Here is a 14,674-nt window from a genome sequence, read left to right on the forward strand (position 1 = left end):
TGCTGGGGAATGGGTTTGGCATTGGACAACCGCAGCTCAACCAGTCCCAACCACAAGAGGGATCACTGTTGCGACTGGGATATAAGGCTGCCTGTCACCTGATTCCGCAACTGACTTTGGTTTCTCTTCAATACGCATAAGTCTTTCGCCTTTTACTAAAGACTTCCGTGGAGAGGAACAACAATGAGTTGACCATATTTTTGGCAGGCTCTGCCAATTGGCTGAGCCTCATGTACTTGTGTGAAAAGAAAAGTAGTTGGACAGAGGCTCCTGACAATGGAGCACAAACAAAGTTGTGTTTACTTATCACTGGAGTCACTAGTGCAGCAAGTCTCAAATCACTGTCTGAATCCAAAGTGAAATCAACCAGATTTCAGCAGGATTTTACAGGGATTAATGGTCACTTTACTGGAGTCTCCGGTGGAGCACGTCTCAAATCAGCAAATCACTGTCTGAATTCATTGTGAAATCAACAAGATTTTCAGCAGGAATCATCACTGGAGTCACTAGTGGAGCCTTGCAGCAAGTCTCAAATCTCTGTCTGAATCCATTGTGAAATCAACAAGATTTTCAGCAGGACTTTACAGTGATTAATCATCACTGGAGTCTCTAGTGTCTGAAACAACAGTGAAATCAACCAGATTTCAGCAGGAGTTTACACTTTTGCTTGTAAACAAATCAATGATTTTAGCTTTTTTGAGGACGGGGGCAGCGTGGGGAGTGGGTTGTTAAGTAGCAAGCGACTGCTACGCCCAGTTGAAAGAACCGCACCGCGACAATTGAGATATGTGCTGGTACGTTGGGTCTGCAAACAAACAGTTTGGTGTTATCGCTTCTCGGCCTTTTGGCTAAGATCAAGTGTAGTATCTGTTCTTATCAGTTTAATATCTGATATGTCCTCTATACGAGGACTACATATTAAGCCGATTTTTAGCTCTGGGAGATGAAAAAGGGGCTTGCTCCGTTCACTCCAAGCATCGACCCGGTATTGCAGCACCTCCGGGAACGGTGCACCCTTTAAATTGTGGAAAATAAAAGAAAGGGTAACCTGAATCAGTGGTGTGGTGTTGGAAATGATTTCTGCTTTGAGTAAAACAAGTCTCACCTCCACATAGTTTTTAAGACTGAGGCTTTTGGCAAGTGACTTATGCTTACTCATCAATAGTGCCTTTGTTTTGCAAGTCTCAAATCACTGATTTTAACTTCACCGATCTGTGAGGACGGTGCCATCTGCGAACCGTCACCACAAATGCTGTGACTGGGAATACCGTCCCTGCCTCTGTCACCACCAACTCATACTTACCTGGCAGGGGAGATACCATGATCAAGAAGGTGGTTCACCCAGGGCGAGGCTCAGTCATTGCACTGCGACTGTGCTGACCACTGCGAATTCCCCAAATGTGGGAATCTCGACTGCATAATTTGTGGTAGTGGGGGACTGCGTTCGCGCTCTCCCCTGATATTGAAGTCAAAGAAAAACCAGGTGTCCCGTTTAATCATCACTGTCTGAATCCCTAGTGAAATCAACCACATTTCAGCAGGATTTTACACGGATTAATCACCACTGCACTGGAGTCTCCGGTGGAGGGAGTCTACAATCAGCAAATCACTGTCTGAATCCAAAGTGAAATCAACCAGATTTCAGCATTAATCATCACTGCGCTGGAGTCTCCAGTGGAGCACGTCTCAAATCAGCAAATCACTGTCTGAATCCAAAGTGAAATCAAGCACATTTCAGCAGGACTTTACACTTTTGCTTGTAAACAAATCAATGAGTTTTTGATGGCTGGTGCTGGGGAATGGGTTTGGCATTGGACAACCGCAGCTCAACCAGTCCCAACCACAAGAGGGATCACTGTTGCGACTGGGATATAAGGCTGCCTGCCACCTGATTCCGCAACTGACTTTGGTTTCTCTTCAATACGCATAAGTCTTTCGCCTTTTACTAAAGACTTCCGTGGAGAGGAACAACAATGAGTTGACCATATTTTTGGCAGGCTCTGCCAATTGGCTGAGCCTCATGTACTTGTGTGAAAAGAAAAGTAGTTGGACAGAGGCTCCTGACAATGGAGCACAAACAAAGTTGTGTTTACTTATCACTGGAGTCACTAGTGCAGCAAGTCTCAAATCACTGTCTGAATCCAAAGTGAAATCAACCAGATTTCAGCAGGATTTTACAGGGATTAATGGTCACTTTACTGGAGTCTCCGGTGGAGCACGTCTCAAATCAGCAAATCACTGTCTGAATTCATTGTGAAATCAACAAGATTTTCAGCAGGAATCATCACTGGAGTCACTAGTGGAGCCTTGCAGCAAGTCTCAAATCACTGTCTGAATTCATTGTGAAATCAACAAGATTTTCAGCAGGAATCATCACTGGAGTCACTAGTGGAGCCTTGCAGCAAGTCTCAAATCTCTGTCTGAATCCATTGTGAAATCAACAAGATTTTCAGCAGGACTTTACAGTGATTAATCATCACTGGAGTCTCTAGTGTCTGAAACAACAGTGAAATCAACCAGATTTCAGCAGGAGTTTACACTTTTGCTTGTAAACAAATCAATGATTTTAGCTTTTTTGAGGACGGGGGCAGCGTGGGGAGTGGGTTGTTAAGTAGCAAGCGACTGCTACGCCCAGTTGAAAGAACCGCACCGCGACAATTGAGATATGTGCTGGTACGTTGGGTCTGCAAACAAACAGTTTGGTGTTATCGCTTCTCGGCCTTTTGGCTAAGATCAAGTGTAGTATCTGTTCTTATCAGTTTAATATCTGATATGTCCTCTATACGAGGACTACATATTAAGCCGATTTTTAGCTCTGGGAGATGAAAAAGGGGCTTGCTCCGTTCACTCCAAGCATCGGCCCGGTATTGCAGCACCTCCGGGAACGGTGCACCCTTTAAATTGTGGAAAATAAAAGAAAGGGTAACCTGAATCAGTGGTGTGGTGTTGGAAATGATTTCTGCTTTGAGTAAAACAAGTCTCACCTCCACATAGTTTTTAAGACTGAGGCTTTTGGCAAGTGACTTATGCTTACTCATCAATAGTGCCTTTGTTTTGCAAGTCTCAAATCACTGATTTTAACTTCACCGATCTGTGAGGACGGTGCCATCTGCGAACCGTCACCACAAATGCTGTGACTGGGAATACCGTCCCTGCCTCTGTCACCACCAACTCATACTTACCTGGCAGGGGAGATACCATGATCAAGAAGGTGGTTCACCCAGGGCGAGGCTCAGTCATTGCACTGCGACTGTGCTGACCACTGCGAATTCCCCAAATGTGGGAATCTCGACTGCATAATTTGTGGTAGTGGGGGACTGCGTTCGCGCTCTCCCCTGATATTGAAGTCAAAGAAAAACCAGGTGTCCCGTTTAATCATCACTGTCTGAATCCCTAGTGAAATCAACCACATTTCAGCAGGATTTTACACGGATTAATCACCACTGCACTGGAGTCTCCGGTGGAGGGAGTCTACAATCAGCAAATCACTGTCTGAATCCAAAGTGAAATCAACCAGATTTCAGCATTAATCATCACTGCGCTGGAGTCTCCAGTGGAGCACGTCTCAAATCAGCAAATCACTGTCTGAATCCAAAGTGAAATCAAGCACATTTCAGCAGGACTTTACACTTTTGCTTGTAAACAAATCAATGAGTTTTTGATGGCTGGTGCTGGGGAATGGGTTTGGCATTGGACAACCGCAGCTCAACCAGTCCCAACCACAAGAGGGATCACTGTTGCGACTGGGATATAAGGCTGCCTGCCACCTGATTCCGCAACTGACTTTGGTTTCTCTTCAATACGCATAAGTCTTTCGCCTTTTACTAAAGACTTCCGTGGAGAGGAACAACAATGAGTTGACCATATTTTTGGCAGGCTCTGCCAATTGGCTGAGCCTCATGTACTTGTGTGAAAAGAAAAGTAGTTGGACAGAGGCTCCTGACAATGGAGCACAAACAAAGTTGTGTTTACTTATCACTGGAGTCACTAGTGCAGCAAGTCTCAAATCACTGTCTGAATCCAAAGTGAAATCAACCAGATTTCAGCAGGATTTTACAGGGATTAATGGTCACTTTACTGGAGTCTCCGGTGGAGCACGTCTCAAATCAGCAAATCACTGTCTGAATTCATTGTGAAATCAACAAGATTTTCAGCAGGAATCATCACTGGAGTCACTAGTGGAGCCTTGCAGCAAGTCTCAAATCTCTGTCTGAATCCATTGTGAAATCAACAAGATTTTCAGCAGGACTTTACAGTGATTAATCATCACTGGAGTCTCTAGTGTCTGAAACAACAGTGAAATCAACCAGATTTCAGCAGGAGTTTACACTTTTGCTTGTAAACAAATCAATGATTTTAGCTTTTTTGAGGACGGGGGCAGCGTGGGGAGTGGGTTGTTAAGTAGCAAGCGACTGCTACGCCCAGTTGAAAGAACCGCACCGCGACAATTGAGATATGTGCTGGTACGTTGGGTCTGCAAACAAACAGTTTGGTGTTATCGCTTCTCGGCCTTTTGGCTAAGATCAAGTGTAGTATCTGTTCTTATCAGTTTAATATCTGATATGTCCTCTATACGAGGACTACATATTAAGCCGATTTTTAGCTCTGGGAGATGAAAAAGGGGCTTGCTCCGTTCACTCCAAGCATCGGCCCGGTATTGCAGCACCTCCGGGAACGGTGCACCCTTTAAATTGTGGAAAATAAAAGAAAGGGTAACCTGAATCAGTGGTGTGGTGTTGGAAATGATTTCTGCTTTGAGTAAAACAAGTCTCACCTCCACATAGTTTTTAAGACTGAGGCTTTTGGCAAGTGACTTATGCTTACTCATCAATAGTGCCTTTGTTTTGCAAGTCTCAAATCACTGATTTTAACTTCACCGATCTGTGAGGACGGTGCCATCTGCGAACCGTCACCACAAATGCTGTGACTGGGAATACCGTCCCTGCCTCTGTCACCACCAACTCATACTTACCTGGCAGGGGAGATACCATGATCAAGAAGGTGGTTCACCCAGGGCGAGGCTCAGTCATTGCACTGCGACTGTGCTGACCACTGCGAATTCCCCAAATGTGGGAATCTCGACTGCATAATTTGTGGTAGTGGGGGACTGCGTTCGCGCTCTCCCCTGATATTGAAGTCAAAGAAAAACCAGGTGTCCCGTTTAATCATCACTGTCTGAATCCCTAGTGAAATCAACCACATTTCAGCAGGATTTTACACGGATTAATCACCACTGCACTGGAGTCTCCGGTGGAGGGAGTCTACAATCAGCAAATCACTGTCTGAATCCAAAGTGAAATCAACCAGATTTCAGCATTAATCATCACTGCGCTGGAGTCTCCAGTGGAGCACGTCTCAAATCAGCAAATCACTGTCTGAATCCAAAGTGAAATCAAGCACATTTCAGCAGGACTTTACACTTTTGCTTGTAAACAAATCAATGAGTTTTTGATGGCTGGTGCTGGGGAATGGGTTTGGCATTGGACAACCGCAGCTCAACCAGTCCCAACCACAAGAGGGATCACTGTTGCGACTGGGATATAAGGCTGCCTGCCACCTGATTCCGCAACTGACTTTGGTTTCTCTTCAATACGCATAAGTCTTTCGCCTTTTACTAAAGACTTCCGTGGAGAGGAACAACAATGAGTTGACCATATTTTTGGCAGGCTCTGCCAATTGGCTGAGCCTCATGTACTTGTGTGAAAAGAAAAGTAGTTGGACAGAGGCTCCTGACAATGGAGCACAAACAAAGTTGTGTTTACTTATCACTGGAGTCACTAGTGCAGCAAGTCTCAAATCACTGTCTGAATCCAAAGTGAAATCAACCAGATTTCAGCAGGATTTTACAGGGATTAATGGTCACTTTACTGGAGTCTCCGGTGGAGCACGTCTCAAATCAGCAAATCACTGTCTGAATTCATTGTGAAATCAACAAGATTTTCAGCAGGAATCATCACTGGAGTCACTAGTGGAGCCTTGCAGCAAGTCTCAAATCTCTGTCTGAATCCATTGTGAAATCAACAAGATTTTCAGCAGGACTTTACAGTGATTAATCATCACTGGAGTCTCTAGTGTCTGAAACAACAGTGAAATCAACCAGATTTCAGCAGGAGTTTACACTTTTGCTTGTAAACAAATCAATGATTTTAGCTTTTTTGAGGACGGGGGCAGCGTGGGGAGTGGGTTGTTAAGTAGCAAGCGACTGCTACGCCCAGTTGAAAGAACCGCACCGCGACAATTGAGATATGTGCTGGTACGTTGGGTCTGCAAACAAACAGTTTGGTGTTATCGCTTCTCGGCCTTTTGGCTAAGATCAAGTGTAGTATCTGTTCTTATCAGTTTAATATCTGATATGTCCTCTATACGAGGACTACATATTAAGCCGATTTTTAGCTCTGGGAGATGAAAAAGGGGCTTGCTCCGTTCACTCCAAGCATCGGCCCGGTATTGCAGCACCTCCGGGAACGGTGCACCCTTTAAATTGTGGAAAATAAAAGAAAGGGTAACCTGAATCAGTGGTGTGGTGTTGGAAATGATTTCTGCTTTGAGTAAAACAAGTCTCACCTCCACATAGTTTTTAAGACTGAGGCTTTTGGCAAGTGACTTATGCTTACTCATCAATAGTGCCTTTGTTTTGCAAGTCTCAAATCACTGATTTTAACTTCACCGATCTGTGAGGACGGTGCCATCTGCGAACCGTCACCACAAATGCTGTGACTGGGAATACCGTCCCTGCCTCTGTCACCACCAACTCATACTTACCTGGCAGGGGAGATACCATGATCAAGAAGGTGGTTCACCCAGGGCGAGGCTCAGTCATTGCACTGCGACTGTGCTGACCACTGCGAATTCCCCAAATGTGGGAATCTCGACTGCATAATTTGTGGTAGTGGGGGACTGCGTTCGCGCTCTCCCCTGATATTGAAGTCAAAGAAAAACCAGGTGTCCCGTTTAATCATCACTGTCTGAATCCCTAGTGAAATCAACCACATTTCAGCAGGATTTTACACGGATTAATCACCACTGCACTGGAGTCTCCGGTGGAGGGAGTCTACAATCAGCAAATCACTGTCTGAATCCAAAGTGAAATCAACCAGATTTCAGCATTAATCATCACTGCGCTGGAGTCTCCAGTGGAGCACGTCTCAAATCAGCAAATCACTGTCTGAATCCAAAGTGAAATCAAGCACATTTCAGCAGGACTTTACACTTTTGCTTGTAAACAAATCAATGAGTTTTTGATGGCTGGTGCTGGGGAATGGGTTTGGCATTGGACAACCGCAGCTCAACCAGTCCCAACCACAAGAGGGATCACTGTTGCGACTGGGATATAAGGCTGCCTGCCACCTGATTCCGCAACTGACTTTGGTTTCTCTTCAATACGCATAAGTCTTTCGCCTTTTACTAAAGACTTCCGTGGAGAGGAACAACAATGAGTTGACCATATTTTTGGCAGGCTCTGCCAATTGGCTGAGCCTCATGTACTTGTGTGAAAAGAAAAGTAGTTGGACAGAGGCTCCTGACAATGGAGCACAAACAAAGTTGTGTTTACTTATCACTGGAGTCACTAGTGCAGCAAGTCTCAAATCACTGTCTGAATCCAAAGTGAAATCAACCAGATTTCAGCAGGATTTTACAGGGATTAATGGTCACTTTACTGGAGTCTCCGGTGGAGCACGTCTCAAATCAGCAAATCACTGTCTGAATTCATTGTGAAATCAACAAGATTTTCAGCAGGAATCATCACTGGAGTCACTAGTGGAGCCTTGCAGCAAGTCTCAAATCTCTGTCTGAATCCATTGTGAAATCAACAAGATTTTCAGCAGGACTTTACAGTGATTAATCATCACTGGAGTCTCTAGTGTCTGAAACAACAGTGAAATCAACCAGATTTCAGCAGGAGTTTACACTTTTGCTTGTAAACAAATCAATGATTTTAGCTTTTTTGAGGACGGGGGCAGCGTGGGGAGTGGGTTGTTAAGTAGCAAGCGACTGCTACGCCCAGTTGAAAGAACCGCACCGCGACAATTGAGATATGTGCTGGTACGTTGGGTCTGCAAACAAACAGTTTGGTGTTATCGCTTCTCGGCCTTTTGGCTAAGATCAAGTGTAGTATCTGTTCTTATCAGTTTAATATCTGATATGTCCTCTATACGAGGACTACATATTAAGCCGATTTTTAGCTCTGGGAGATGAAAAAGGGGCTTGCTCCGTTCACTCCAAGCATCGGCCCGGTATTGCAGCACCTCCGGGAACGGTGCACCCTTTAAATTGTGGAAAATAAAAGAAAGGGTAACCTGAATCAGTGGTGTGGTGTTGGAAATGATTTCTGCTTTGAGTAAAACAAGTCTCACCTCCACATAGTTTTTAAGACTGAGGCTTTTGGCAAGTGACTTATGCTTACTCATCAATAGTGCCTTTGTTTTGCAAGTCTCAAATCACTGATTTTAACTTCACCGATCTGTGAGGACGGTGCCATCTGCGAACCGTCACCACAAATGCTGTGACTGGGAATACCGTCCCTGCCTCTGTCACCACCAACTCATACTTACCTGGCAGGGGAGATACCATGATCAAGAAGGTGGTTCACCCAGGGCGAGGCTCAGTCATTGCACTGCGACTGTGCTGACCACTGCGAATTCCCCAAATGTGGGAATCTCGACTGCATAATTTGTGGTAGTGGGGGACTGCGTTCGCGCTCTCCCCTGATATTGAAGTCAAAGAAAAACCAGGTGTCCCGTTTAATCATCACTGTCTGAATCCCTAGTGAAATCAACCACATTTCAGCAGGATTTTACACGGATTAATCACCACTGCACTGGAGTCTCCGGTGGAGGGAGTCTACAATCAGCAAATCACTGTCTGAATCCAAAGTGAAATCAACCAGATTTCAGCATTAATCATCACTGCGCTGGAGTCTCCAGTGGAGCACGTCTCAAATCAGCAAATCACTGTCTGAATCCAAAGTGAAATCAAGCACATTTCAGCAGGACTTTACACTTTTGCTTGTAAACAAATCAATGAGTTTTTGATGGCTGGTGCTGGGGAATGGGTTTGGCATTGGACAACCGCAGCTCAACCAGTCCCAACCACAAGAGGGATCACTGTTGCGACTGGGATATAAGGCTGCCTGCCACCTGATTCCGCAACTGACTTTGGTTTCTCTTCAATACGCATAAGTCTTTCGCCTTTTACTAAAGACTTCCGTGGAGAGGAACAACAATGAGTTGACCATATTTTTGGCAGGCTCTGCCAATTGGCTGAGCCTCATGTACTTGTGTGAAAAGAAAAGTAGTTGGACAGAGGCTCCTGACAATGGAGCACAAACAAAGTTGTGTTTACTTATCACTGGAGTCACTAGTGCAGCAAGTCTCAAATCACTGTCTGAATCCAAAGTGAAATCAACCAGATTTCAGCAGGATTTTACAGGGATTAATGGTCACTTTACTGGAGTCTCCGGTGGAGCACGTCTCAAATCAGCAAATCACTGTCTGAATTCATTGTGAAATCAACAAGATTTTCAGCAGGAATCATCACTGGAGTCACTAGTGGAGCCTTGCAGCAAGTCTCAAATCTCTGTCTGAATCCATTGTGAAATCAACAAGATTTTCAGCAGGACTTTACAGTGATTAATCATCACTGGAGTCTCTAGTGTCTGAAACAACAGTGAAATCAACCAGATTTCAGCAGGAGTTTACACTTTTGCTTGTAAACAAATCAATGATTTTAGCTTTTTTGAGGACGGGGGCAGCGTGGGGAGTGGGTTGTTAAGTAGCAAGCGACTGCTACGCCCAGTTGAAAGAACCGCACCGCGACAATTGAGATATGTGCTGGTACGTTGGGTCTGCAAACAAACAGTTTGGTGTTATCGCTTCTCGGCCTTTTGGCTAAGATCAAGTGTAGTATCTGTTCTTATCAGTTTAATATCTGATATGTCCTCTATACGAGGACTACATATTAAGCCGATTTTTAGCTCTGGGAGATGAAAAAGGGGCTTGCTCCGTTCACTCCAAGCATCGGCCCGGTATTGCAGCACCTCCGGGAACGGTGCACCCTTTAAATTGTGGAAAATAAAAGAAAGGGTAACCTGAATCAGTGGTGTGGTGTTGGAAATGATTTCTGCTTTGAGTAAAACAAGTCTCACCTCCACATAGTTTTTAAGACTGAGGCTTTTGGCAAGTGACTTATGCTTACTCATCAATAGTGCCTTTGTTTTGCAAGTCTCAAATCACTGATTTTAACTTCACCGATCTGTGAGGACGGTGCCATCTGCGAACCGTCACCACAAATGCTGTGACTGGGAATACCGTCCCTGCCTCTGTCACCACCAACTCATACTTACCTGGCAGGGGAGATACCATGATCAAGAAGGTGGTTCACCCAGGGCGAGGCTCAGTCATTGCACTGCGACTGTGCTGACCACTGCGAATTCCCCAAATGTGGGAATCTCGACTGCATAATTTGTGGTAGTGGGGGACTGCGTTCGCGCTCTCCCCTGATATTGAAGTCAAAGAAAAACCAGGTGTCCCGTTTAATCATCACTGTCTGAATCCCTAGTGAAATCAACCACATTTCAGCAGGATTTTACACGGATTAATCACCACTGCACTGGAGTCTCCGGTGGAGGGAGTCTACAATCAGCAAATCACTGTCTGAATCCAAAGTGAAATCAACCAGATTTCAGCATTAATCATCACTGCGCTGGAGTCTCCAGTGGAGCACGTCTCAAATCAGCAAATCACTGTCTGAATCCAAAGTGAAATCAAGCACATTTCAGCAGGACTTTACACTTTTGCTTGTAAACAAATCAATGAGTTTTTGATGGCTGGTGCTGGGGAATGGGTTTGGCATTGGACAACCGCAGCTCAACCAGTCCCAACCACAAGAGGGATCACTGTTGCGACTGGGATATAAGGCTGCCTGCCACCTGATTCCGCAACTGACTTTGGTTTCTCTTCAATACGCATAAGTCTTTCGCCTTTTACTAAAGACTTCTGTGGAGAGGAACAACAATGAGTTGACCATATTTTTGGCAGGCTCTGCCAATTGGCTGAGCCTCATGTACTTGTGTGAAAAGAAAAGTAGTTGGACAGAGGCTCCTGACAATGGAGCACAAACAAAGTTGTGTTTACTTATCACTGGAGTCACTAGTGCAGCAAGTCTCAAATCACTGTCTGAATCCAAAGTGAAATCAACCAGATTTCAGCAGGATTTTACAGGGATTAATGGTCACTTTACTGGAGTCTCCGGTGGAGCACGTCTCAAATCAGCAAATCACTGTCTGAATTCATTGTGAAATCAACAAGATTTTCAGCAGGAATCATCACTGGAGTCACTAGTGGAGCCTTGCAGCAAGTCTCAAATCTCTGTCTGAATCCATTGTGAAATCAACAAGATTTTCAGCAGGACTTTACAGTGATTAATCATCACTGGAGTCTCTAGTGTCTGAAACAACAGTGAAATCAACCAGATTTCAGCAGGAGTTTACACTTTTGCTTGTAAACAAATCAATGATTTTAGCTTTTTTGAGGACGGGGGCAGCGTGGGGAGTGGGTTGTTAAGTAGCAAGCGACTGCTACGCCCAGTTGAAAGAACCGCACCGCGACAATTGAGATATGTGCTGGTACGTTGGGTCTGCAAACAAACAGTTTGGTGTTATCGCTTCTCGGCCTTTTGGCTAAGATCAAGTGTAGTATCTGTTCTTATCAGTTTAATATCTGATATGTCCTCTATACGAGGACTACATATTAAGCCGATTTTTAGCTCTGGGAGATGAAAAAGGGGCTTGCTCCGTTCACTCCAAGCATCGGCCCGGTATTGCAGCACCTCCGGGAACGGTGCACCCTTTAAATTGTGGAAAATAAAAGAAAGGGTAACCTGAATCAGTGGTGTGGTGTTGGAAATGATTTCTGCTTTGAGTAAAACAAGTCTCACCTCCACATAGTTTTTAAGACTGAGGCTTTTGGCAAGTGACTTATGCTTACTCATCAATAGTGCCTTTGTTTTGCAAGTCTCAAATCACTGATTTTAACTTCACCGATCTGTGAGGACGGTGCCATCTGCGAACCGTCACCACAAATGCTGTGACTGGGAATACCGTCCCTGCCTCTGTCACCACCAACTCATACTTACCTGGCAGGGGAGATACCATGATCAAGAAGGTGGTTCACCCAGGGCGAGGCTCAGTCATTGCACTGCGACTGTGCTGACCACTGCGAATTCCCCAAATGTGGGAATCTCGACTGCATAATTTGTGGTAGTGGGGGACTGCGTTCGCGCTCTCCCCTGATATTGAAGTCAAAGAAAAACCAGGTGTCCCGTTTAATCATCACTGTCTGAATCCCTAGTGAAATCAACCACATTTCAGCAGGATTTTACACGGATTAATCACCACTGCACTGGAGTCTCCGGTGGAGGGAGTCTACAATCAGCAAATCACTGTCTGAATCCAAAGTGAAATCAACCAGATTTCAGCATTAATCATCACTGCGCTGGAGTCTCCAGTGGAGCACGTCTCAAATCAGCAAATCACTGTCTGAATCCAAAGTGAAATCAAGCACATTTCAGCAGGACTTTACACTTTTGCTTGTAAACAAATCAATGAGTTTTTGATGGCTGGTGCTGGGGAATGGGTTTGGCATTGGACAACCGCAGCTCAACCAGTCCCAACCACAAGAGGGATCACTGTTGCGACTGGGATATAAGGCTGCCTGCCACCTGATTCCGCAACTGACTTTGGTTTCTCTTCAATACGCATAAGTCTTTCGCCTTTTACTAAAGACTTCCGTGGAGAGGAACAACAATGAGTTGACCATATTTTTGGCAGGCTCTGCCAATTGGCTGAGCCTCATGTACTTGTGTGAAAAGAAAAGTAGTTGGACAGAGGCTCCTGACAATGGAGCACAAACAAAGTTGTGTTTACTTATCACTGGAGTCACTAGTGCAGCAAGTCTCAAATCACTGTCTGAATCCAAAGTGAAATCAGCAGGATTTCAGCAGGATTTTACAGGGATTAATGGTCACTTTACTGGAGTCTCCGGTGGAGCACGTCTCAAATCAGCAAATCACTGTCTGAATTCATTGTGAAATCAACAAGATTTTCAGCAGGAATCATCACTGGAGTCACTAGTGGAGCCTTGCAGCAAGTCTCAAATCTCTGTCTGAATCCATTGTGAAATCAACAAGATTTTCAGCAGGACTTTACAGTGATTAATCATCACTGGAGTCTCTAGTGTCTGAAACAACAGTGAAATCAACCAGATTTCAGCAGGAGTTTACACTTTTGCTTGTAAACAAATCAATGATTTTAGCTTTTTTGAGGACGGGGGCAGCGTGGGGAGTGGGTTGTTAAGTAGCAAGCGACTGCTACGCCCAGTTGAAAGAACCGCACCGCGACAATTGAGATATGTGCTGGTACGTTGGGTCTGCAAACAAACAGTTTGGTGTTATCGCTTCTCGGCCTTTTGGCTAAGATCAAGTGTAGTATCTGTTCTTATCAGTTTAATATCTGATATGTCCTCTATACGAGGACTACATATTAAGCCGATTTTTAGCTCTGGGAGATGAAAAAGGGGCTTGCTCCGTTCACTCCAAGCATCGGCCCGGTATTGCAGCACCTCCGGGAACGGTGCACCCTTTAAATTGTGGAAAATAAAAGAAAGGGTAACCTGAATCAGTGGTGTGGTGTTGGAAATGATTTCTGCTTTGAGTAAAACAAGTCTCACCTCCACATAGTTTTTAAGACTGAGGCTTTTGGCAAGTGACTTATGCTTACTCATCAATAGTGCCTTTGTTTTGCAAGTCTCAAATCACTGATTTTAACTTCACCGATCTGTGAGGACGGTGCCATCTGCGAACCGTCACCACAAATGCTGTGACTGGGAATACCGTCCCTGCCTCTGTCACCACCAACTCATACTTACCTGGCAGGGGAGATACCATGATCAAGAAGGTGGTTCACCCAGGGCGAGGCTCAGTCATTGCACTGCGACTGTGCTGACCACTGCGAATTCCCCAAATGTGGGAATCTCGACTGCATAATTTGTGGTAGTGGGGGACTGCGTTCGCGCTCTCCCCTGATATTGAAGTCAAAGAAAAACCAGGTGTCCCGTTTAATCATCACTGTCTGAATCCCTAGTGAAATCAACCACATTTCAGCAGGATTTTACACGGATTAATCACCACTGCACTGGAGTCTCCGGTGGAGGGAGTCTACAATCAGCAAATCACTGTCTGAATCCAAAGTGAAATCAAGCACATTTCAGCAGGACTTTACACTTTTGCTTGTAAACAAATCAATGAGTTTTTGATGGCTGGTGCTGGGGAATGGGTTTGGCATTGGACAACCGCAGCTCAACCAGTCCCAACCACAAGAGGGATCACTGTTGCGACTGGGATATAAGGCTGCCTGCCACCTGATTCCGCAACTGACTTTGGTTTCTCTTCAATACGCATAAGTCTTTCGCCTTTTACTAAAGACTTCCGTGGAGAGGAACAACAATGAGTTGACCATATTTTTGGCAGGCTCTGCCAATTGGCTGAGCCTCATGTACTTGTGTGAAAAGAAAAGTAGTTGGACAGAGGCTCCTGACAATGGAGCACAAACAAAGTTGTGTTTACTTATCCCTGGAGTCACTAGTGCAGCAAGTCTCAAATCACTGTCTGAATCCAAAGT

At 44.9% G+C, this 14,674-nt stretch overlaps 25 non-coding genes across 25 annotated transcripts; all 25 read left to right on the forward strand.

The window, feature by feature from the left end:
* The first annotated feature begins 111 nt into the window (after nucleotides 1-111).
* Nucleotides 112-226, forward strand: LOC144394759 (U5 spliceosomal RNA). The gene has a single exon (XR_013457187.1). It is a non-coding gene; the product is annotated as a U5 spliceosomal RNA (small nuclear RNA).
* A 602-nt stretch (nucleotides 227-828) lies between these two features.
* On the forward strand, nucleotides 829-1,019 carry LOC144394678 (U2 spliceosomal RNA). Its single transcript, XR_013457106.1, has one exon. It is a non-coding gene; the product is annotated as a U2 spliceosomal RNA (small nuclear RNA).
* Nucleotides 1,020-1,295: 276 nt separating this feature from the next.
* LOC144394802 (U1 spliceosomal RNA) lies at nucleotides 1,296-1,459 on the forward strand. The gene has a single exon (XR_013457230.1). It is a non-coding gene; the product is annotated as a U1 spliceosomal RNA (small nuclear RNA).
* Nucleotides 1,460-1,901: 442 nt separating this feature from the next.
* On the forward strand, nucleotides 1,902-2,016 carry LOC144394760 (U5 spliceosomal RNA). Its single transcript, XR_013457188.1, has one exon. It is a non-coding gene; the product is annotated as a U5 spliceosomal RNA (small nuclear RNA).
* Nucleotides 2,017-2,707: 691 nt separating this feature from the next.
* LOC144394710 (U2 spliceosomal RNA) lies at nucleotides 2,708-2,898 on the forward strand. Its single transcript, XR_013457138.1, has one exon. It is a non-coding gene; the product is annotated as a U2 spliceosomal RNA (small nuclear RNA).
* Nucleotides 2,899-3,174: 276 nt separating this feature from the next.
* Nucleotides 3,175-3,338, forward strand: LOC144394803 (U1 spliceosomal RNA). The gene has a single exon (XR_013457231.1). It is a non-coding gene; the product is annotated as a U1 spliceosomal RNA (small nuclear RNA).
* Nucleotides 3,339-3,780: 442 nt separating this feature from the next.
* Nucleotides 3,781-3,895, forward strand: LOC144394761 (U5 spliceosomal RNA). The gene has a single exon (XR_013457189.1). It is a non-coding gene; the product is annotated as a U5 spliceosomal RNA (small nuclear RNA).
* Nucleotides 3,896-4,497: 602 nt separating this feature from the next.
* LOC144394711 (U2 spliceosomal RNA) lies at nucleotides 4,498-4,688 on the forward strand. Its single transcript, XR_013457139.1, has one exon. It is a non-coding gene; the product is annotated as a U2 spliceosomal RNA (small nuclear RNA).
* A 276-nt stretch (nucleotides 4,689-4,964) lies between these two features.
* Nucleotides 4,965-5,128, forward strand: LOC144394804 (U1 spliceosomal RNA). Its single transcript, XR_013457232.1, has one exon. It is a non-coding gene; the product is annotated as a U1 spliceosomal RNA (small nuclear RNA).
* A 442-nt stretch (nucleotides 5,129-5,570) lies between these two features.
* Nucleotides 5,571-5,685, forward strand: LOC144394762 (U5 spliceosomal RNA). The gene has a single exon (XR_013457191.1). It is a non-coding gene; the product is annotated as a U5 spliceosomal RNA (small nuclear RNA).
* Nucleotides 5,686-6,287: 602 nt separating this feature from the next.
* LOC144394712 (U2 spliceosomal RNA) lies at nucleotides 6,288-6,478 on the forward strand. Its single transcript, XR_013457140.1, has one exon. It is a non-coding gene; the product is annotated as a U2 spliceosomal RNA (small nuclear RNA).
* Nucleotides 6,479-6,754: 276 nt separating this feature from the next.
* On the forward strand, nucleotides 6,755-6,918 carry LOC144394805 (U1 spliceosomal RNA). The gene has a single exon (XR_013457233.1). It is a non-coding gene; the product is annotated as a U1 spliceosomal RNA (small nuclear RNA).
* A 442-nt stretch (nucleotides 6,919-7,360) lies between these two features.
* LOC144394763 (U5 spliceosomal RNA) lies at nucleotides 7,361-7,475 on the forward strand. Its single transcript, XR_013457192.1, has one exon. It is a non-coding gene; the product is annotated as a U5 spliceosomal RNA (small nuclear RNA).
* Nucleotides 7,476-8,077: 602 nt separating this feature from the next.
* On the forward strand, nucleotides 8,078-8,268 carry LOC144394713 (U2 spliceosomal RNA). Its single transcript, XR_013457141.1, has one exon. It is a non-coding gene; the product is annotated as a U2 spliceosomal RNA (small nuclear RNA).
* A 276-nt stretch (nucleotides 8,269-8,544) lies between these two features.
* On the forward strand, nucleotides 8,545-8,708 carry LOC144394806 (U1 spliceosomal RNA). Its single transcript, XR_013457235.1, has one exon. It is a non-coding gene; the product is annotated as a U1 spliceosomal RNA (small nuclear RNA).
* A 442-nt stretch (nucleotides 8,709-9,150) lies between these two features.
* On the forward strand, nucleotides 9,151-9,265 carry LOC144394764 (U5 spliceosomal RNA). The gene has a single exon (XR_013457193.1). It is a non-coding gene; the product is annotated as a U5 spliceosomal RNA (small nuclear RNA).
* A 602-nt stretch (nucleotides 9,266-9,867) lies between these two features.
* On the forward strand, nucleotides 9,868-10,058 carry LOC144394715 (U2 spliceosomal RNA). The gene has a single exon (XR_013457142.1). It is a non-coding gene; the product is annotated as a U2 spliceosomal RNA (small nuclear RNA).
* A 276-nt stretch (nucleotides 10,059-10,334) lies between these two features.
* On the forward strand, nucleotides 10,335-10,498 carry LOC144394807 (U1 spliceosomal RNA). Its single transcript, XR_013457236.1, has one exon. It is a non-coding gene; the product is annotated as a U1 spliceosomal RNA (small nuclear RNA).
* Nucleotides 10,499-10,940: 442 nt separating this feature from the next.
* Nucleotides 10,941-11,055, forward strand: LOC144394773 (U5 spliceosomal RNA). The gene has a single exon (XR_013457202.1). It is a non-coding gene; the product is annotated as a U5 spliceosomal RNA (small nuclear RNA).
* A 602-nt stretch (nucleotides 11,056-11,657) lies between these two features.
* On the forward strand, nucleotides 11,658-11,848 carry LOC144394716 (U2 spliceosomal RNA). The gene has a single exon (XR_013457143.1). It is a non-coding gene; the product is annotated as a U2 spliceosomal RNA (small nuclear RNA).
* A 276-nt stretch (nucleotides 11,849-12,124) lies between these two features.
* Nucleotides 12,125-12,288, forward strand: LOC144394808 (U1 spliceosomal RNA). The gene has a single exon (XR_013457237.1). It is a non-coding gene; the product is annotated as a U1 spliceosomal RNA (small nuclear RNA).
* A 442-nt stretch (nucleotides 12,289-12,730) lies between these two features.
* LOC144394766 (U5 spliceosomal RNA) lies at nucleotides 12,731-12,845 on the forward strand. Its single transcript, XR_013457195.1, has one exon. It is a non-coding gene; the product is annotated as a U5 spliceosomal RNA (small nuclear RNA).
* Nucleotides 12,846-13,447: 602 nt separating this feature from the next.
* Nucleotides 13,448-13,638, forward strand: LOC144394717 (U2 spliceosomal RNA). Its single transcript, XR_013457144.1, has one exon. It is a non-coding gene; the product is annotated as a U2 spliceosomal RNA (small nuclear RNA).
* Nucleotides 13,639-13,914: 276 nt separating this feature from the next.
* Nucleotides 13,915-14,078, forward strand: LOC144394809 (U1 spliceosomal RNA). The gene has a single exon (XR_013457238.1). It is a non-coding gene; the product is annotated as a U1 spliceosomal RNA (small nuclear RNA).
* A 349-nt stretch (nucleotides 14,079-14,427) lies between these two features.
* LOC144394767 (U5 spliceosomal RNA) lies at nucleotides 14,428-14,542 on the forward strand. Its single transcript, XR_013457196.1, has one exon. It is a non-coding gene; the product is annotated as a U5 spliceosomal RNA (small nuclear RNA).
* Nucleotides 14,543-14,674: the final 132 nt, after the last annotated feature.

Source organism: Gasterosteus aculeatus, unplaced genomic scaffold, assembly GCF_964276395.1.
Source record: "Gasterosteus aculeatus unplaced genomic scaffold, fGasAcu3.hap1.1 HAP1_SCAFFOLD_57, whole genome shotgun sequence".
NCBI classification, from domain to species: Eukaryota; Metazoa; Chordata; class Actinopteri; order Perciformes; family Gasterosteidae; genus Gasterosteus; species Gasterosteus aculeatus.